General features: G+C 41.8%; 1 long non-coding RNA gene across 1 annotated transcript; it reads right to left on the reverse strand.

The window, feature by feature from the left end:
• Positions 1 to 209: 209 nt before the first annotated feature.
• On the reverse strand, positions 210 to 5,634 carry LOC113834737. Its single transcript, XR_003483499.2, has 2 exons — positions 5,580 to 5,634; positions 210 to 4,079 (listed from the first exon to the last, which is right to left on the reverse strand). It is a non-coding gene; the product is annotated as an uncharacterized LOC113834737 (long non-coding RNA).
• Positions 5,635 to 5,961: the final 327 nt, after the last annotated feature.

Below are 5,961 nucleotides of genomic sequence, written 5' to 3' on the forward strand. Positions count from 1 at the left end.
ATGAAGAGTCTACCAGCAAAGACTAGCCCAGGACCTGATGAATTTACTTCTGTGTCCTACTAGACCTTCAGAGAAGACCCAATGCTGACACTCCTCAAACTGTTCCATAAATTATAAAGAGAAGGGCCATTGCCTAAGTCATCCTATTAAGTCATCACCAGGTAAGAATATAACAACAAAAAGAAATTATACTAAAAATGTCCCAAAGATTCCACCATAAAACTTTTATTCATGATAAGCACTTTAAGAAAATAGCAGGATACAGTATCAACACACAAAGTCGGTAGCCTCTTTATATATCAATAATGAAAATGCTGAGAAAGAAAGAGAAGAAGAGAATCCCACCCACAATAGCTTTACAAAAAAAAAAAAAAAGCCAAAGAACAAATCTAAGCAAGAAGGTAAAAGACCTTTACAATAGAAAGTTTAAAACTCTGAAGAAAGACATTGAAGAAGAACCAGAAGATGGAAAGAACTCCCATATTAATGGATTGGCAGAATTAAATTGATGAAGACAGCAGTATTTATGAAAGTGATTTACAGACCTGATGCAACCCTACCAAAATTCCAATGATATTTTTCACAGAAACAGGAAAGAAATCTTATTCATATGGGAAGTACATAAGAACCTAAATGCCCAAAGCAATCTTAAGTGGAAAGAGCAATTCTTAGAGGCATCACAGTATCTGATCTCAAATTATACAATGGATCTATAGTAACAAAAACAGGCTAGTACTGGCATAAAAAACAGACACATAGAGCAAGCATAGAGGACCCCAAAATACAGCCCTGTACTTACAGTCCATAAGTGTTAAGAAAAGTGTTAAAAACGTGTATAGGGAGAAAAGCTTCTTCAGCAAATAGTGCTGGGGAAATTCACAGGAACAGTAGTGAAACTAGATCTATATCTCCTACCCTACATAAAATGGATCAAAGATCTTACTACAGACCTGAAGCCCCCTGAAACTGGTAGGGGAAAACACTTGAAGGTTTAGGTATAGACAATAACTTCCTAAAAAAGGATTCTAATAAACTGGAAATAATCCTAAGAACTGACAAATAGGTCACTTGAAATTAAGAAACTCCCAGACAGCAAATAAACCATCAATTGAGTGAAAAGCCAGTCTACAGAATGGAAAAAAATCTTTCCCAGCTCTTATCCAATAGGGAATTGATATATGGAATCTATAAACAAAATGTTGTATCCAAAAAATTAAATACCCCCCAAAATCCAAATCATTCAGTCAATAAGTGAATTAAGCAGACAGTTCTCCAAGAAAGAAATATAAACGCCAATAAATATGTGAAAAAGTATTTAATATCCTTATCCATCAGAGAAATGCAAGTTAAGATCTCATTGAAAGTTCATCTCACCCCAGTCATAATGGCTATCATCAAGAAAACAAATGACAGCAAATGCTGGTATGGACCTGGGAAGACAGATATCCTTATATACTACTTGTGTCAATGGAGATTTGTGTAGCCACTTTGGAAATCAGTGTAGAGATTACTAAAAAAAAAAAAAAAAAAAAACTGAAACTATAACTACTAAATGATCTACCTATACCACTCCTGGGTAAATACACAAAGAAGTCTAAGTTAGCATACTACAGATGTATGTATACATCTATGTTTATTGCCACACTTCATAATAACTACACATGCCCATCAAACAGATGAATGGATAAAGAAAACAGGGAAAACGTGCAAAATACAATTTTATTCAGCTGCAAAGAAATGAAATCATGACTTTTGCAGGAAAGTGGATGGAACTGGATATCATTATGTTAAATGAAACAAGTCAGACTCAAACACCAGGATTCCTCTCATACATAGAAAGCCAACTTAAATCTGAGCATCATATATATGACATGCAGGTGGAAAGGGACCACTGGGGTGGGGATAGTTAGGTCTAAAGGGAGCAGGGGGGATAAGAGAAGGTAATGGAAGGTGTATATACTTTGAGTGGAGCAGAGAACTTTTCTGGGAGGTGAGATGGGGAGGGTGGGGGCACTAGCAATGGGAGCAAACCATAAAGATATGAATGTGTGAAAATGTCACAATGAAGCCCATTTCTGTATGCAATAACCTACTTCGAAAAAAACAAAACAAAACAAAACCCCAGCCCTTTAAAGCTCTGAATTTCAGTGTTGATTGAGCTACTAGAATTAGTCAGTTATTAGATTACATCTCACCTGGTCTCCTCTATGCCTGTGGGGTTGGCATTGTTACCTCCATCTTACAGAAGAACTGAGATGACAGTCATAGAGAATCAGTAAAGGGTGGGGCTTAAGGACCACAGGGCCTGGACCCCAAAGTTCCTCCTCATTCTGTTCTGCAGGGGCATGCAAATAGTTGGTAGAAGAAACATTATCTTTTCTGGAGATTAAATATTTCAAGCCAAACATGCAAACCAAGGGAAAGTTGAAGTGCTCTGGTTGTTGCATGGGTGGGAAGGGGTGTGCTCAAGGGCTACTCATCTCATTCTCCCACTTGTACTCTCAGTGGTAACCCTAGGTATGTCTTTGTGGCTTCTCTGATTACAGCTTGCAAGCCATGGCCTCTCTGAGTTTCCAACCTATCTTCTCAACGAGATTTCTCATGTGGGGGTAGGGGTGGGGGTGGGGGTGGGGATGACCCAAGGACAGTTCTCGGTTTCAAGGACAGGCATAGGAAACTGCCAACCAGCAGCCACTTGGAGAGTCAGAGCTCTGTTTTGGATGCTCCTGACCTGAGAATACCCTGGTCTAGCATGCCAGGCTGGGAAGAAAAATGACCTGTGATGACAGCACAGTCCTCTAAAAAGTGCCACTCAGTCCAAGCTAATCTTGCCAAACACAGAGTGTTGAGGGTTGAATGGTAACAAGGGCACAGCCCAAGAAGCCTCCACCTTGCTGTTGGACAGGGACAGGAACACACGAAGAACACTGCGTGATTCAGATGGAAGGGAACGAAACGAGGAAGAACAAATGGTCCCATGTGCAATTCTTTCCTTTTATACAAGTGAAAGGTCTAATTTACGAATCCTGTAAACACTACCGACTGTGGAAAGATTTGGCCATATGGAAAGGTTTCCTACTGCTGTCTTGGCTGGGGGGAATATTCAGAAGTTTGGAGTAATTGTCAGAAATTAGTCACAGCGCCGTTGCAGGGGATGAAGTCAGCATTGCAGCCCGGTGTGGGGGTGGAGTTGCCTTCAATCACAATGTTTCTGTGAAGGTTTTTTTTCCCCCCCTCATTTCCTTTCTGAGGAGAAGAATTTCTGAACCTTTCTAGTAACCAAGTCTTTGTTCAGTACCTAGGAAACATCATGTTTCAGAAGCCTCTGATGATTATAGCTCTCATTTTAGACAGGCTTTATCTTTCTTGCCTTCATTAAGTGGGGGCAGCCCCTTTCATCTTGGTGGGTTATCCATGTACAGGCTCCAGAATTTGTTTGGGTTTATGGACTAAAGGAGTGGTGAGCTACTGGGTTCGTCTGCACCCTTGCTTTGAAAACTGACAAAGGACTCAATTGCTTGATTAGGGAATAGAGAAGCAGAATTCATAGGTTTTTCTAGAATAGTAACCCCCAGAGATAATGGGTCATGTTAGTATTAATTTTGTGGTATATCTCCCCCAAATTTAGTGGTTGAAATTAATTATTATGCCACAAGAGTCAGATATAGAAACAGGCTGGCAGAACTCAATGTCTCCCATGAGGCTGCAGTCAGATGGTGGCTGGGCTGTTGGAACTGGATATCCAGGTTGGCTTGTGTATGTGCCTGGCAGCTGGCACTGTCTGTTGACTGGAAACTCAGTTGAGCTGTTGGCCAGAAGCCTATGCACGTGGCTTCAGAGGCACAGAAGTCCCAGGGGCACTAGAGTTCTCCCATGGGGGTATAGGTGGGCTCCTCAAGAATAAGGGACTGGGCAGAAGCAGCGTGGTCTGGCAGTCGCAGAGCTTGTGTCTCATGGCTTCTGCTGCTTTGACTTACTTGCAGCAGAGTCTCACAGAGGCCAGATTCAAGGAGCCGAAAGTAGTTAACATGTCTTGATGAGAGGAGTGCCAAGGTGTTTCTGGTACCAGGCATAGTCTCCTGAGTGAGAGTCCACAGAGAGTTATCCTTTCCCACTTGCACTCATTTTGGGGGGCGTAAGTGCCCAGTTTTCTCTAACTTTCCTCTTTGTCCAGTGCCAAGGGAAGAAACTTTATGTGGTTTTTCTCTCTTTTCCTCTAAATTCTTAATTTAAAAAGAAATGTATCTCAGCTGTTTACATGTGGGCTGACAAATGTACCGTGTGTACAGTCCTGTGATGTGATGGGTTCCTGGATCATGAGCTCACGATCCAGCTCAGTGAGGAAGAAAGCCTGTTTTAGTTCATGTGTATGAAAATGTGCAGCACTATTACCAAGCCAGTGCGGAAAACAATGCTCCTTGAAGAAGAGGAGACTGAAAGATTCTTATGCCAGAGGCTGGAGAAGAATGCTTAGAAATAATGTCTTCTGGATGTGACAGAGCCATTATAGTCATTATAGTCAATTGTCAGCATAAGACACGCACAAAATCAAGCCATAAACATGCCAGTATGAACAGGGAATGGACTCATGAGCTATTGGCAGTTGATGGCCACTAGAAGAGGGACAGTCAGTTTTCTTCAGCTGTTTGTACCCTCACGTAGGGGTGTATGTAGCTATGATCTACATTCATCGTATTCATTGAGAAAAAATAAAATTTAAGAAAAAGGACAATTCTATTGGGAATTGGGAATTTCTGAGACTTGAGGAAGGATCATGGAGAAGGAAAGCCTATCAACCCGGATGGGGCTGACTGTCAAGGTGTTTCTGGGCTGGCTCTCACACACCCCTGGGTGGAGAAGAGCAACATAGAGATTGAATCACAATTTTTAACTTTCTGTATTTTATCTAGAACTCTCCCTGGAAGGGATCAGATGTTGACAGATACTATGGTGTAATGAGAAGTCTTTCTGACAAAGCCACCCAAGCCTTGCCACCTCATGGGCGCTTTCTGCCAGGCCACCCAAGTTCCACCCACCACCATGTTAAGGTCCCAAGTAACACAGAGAGACTTATATTAAGTTACAATGCTGCTGGCCAATCCCTAGGATTTCTTACTTGCTAGCTCAGTCTTAATTATCATCCATAATCATAAGACTTATCTTATGGAGAATGCTTTCCGCTGGTGTCCTCTTCCTAGGTCACATGGTGACTGCAGAGCAGAGAGCAGGAAGAGAGAAAGGAACTACTTCCTTCTTGACCTTGCTTATATATGAGTCTCCCTGCTATGTCACTTCCTGCCTGGATCACAACATTTCTTTACTACATTTCCCAGAATCCTCCTTGACTCCTAACTTGCTTCTTCATTGGCCAAACAGTGCTTTATTCAGCAATCAATAAGAGAAACATACACAGAAGTACATTCCCCATCATCTCCTCTTCTGTCTAAATTAAAAGAAGGGTAACTTATCTTTTATAATAACTGAAGTAAACTATAACCATAACTATCTGTCTTCAACTCCATAAAAGACCACAGAAGGATAATACATAAACTCTAGAATTGACAGAGACATATCACTACCTGGACAGTCACCCAAAGTTCCTCTGTAAAGTTGGGGCATCCATCTTCAGCCCATAGGCCACAGTGTGTCTGTAGGGGAGGCTGTAGCCACGCCTACTTAGGGGCTGGCTATAGGTGTGCCTGACCATGCTTGTGAGGGCGTGGTCGGGGTGACATAGAGTAAGACTTTCAGGGGACTGTGTTTCTCTTTCGGTTTCACTTTTGTACTTGCTGGACAGACTGCTGCCACGCCGGCTGGCTAGGTTGCTCTGTAAGTAAGGCTTTTCCCTATTAAATACCCTTATATTTCTACCTGACTCCGTATTGGTAATTTCCCACTATATGTGTCTGGCACACTTCTCTATTTCAGCAGGAACCCTTCAGGACTGTTCATCTTGTTTTG

The sequence above is a fragment of the Cricetulus griseus genome, chromosome 3 (genome assembly GCF_003668045.3).
Source record: "Cricetulus griseus strain 17A/GY chromosome 3, alternate assembly CriGri-PICRH-1.0, whole genome shotgun sequence".
Lineage (NCBI taxonomy): Eukaryota > Metazoa > Chordata > Mammalia > Rodentia > Cricetidae > Cricetulus > Cricetulus griseus.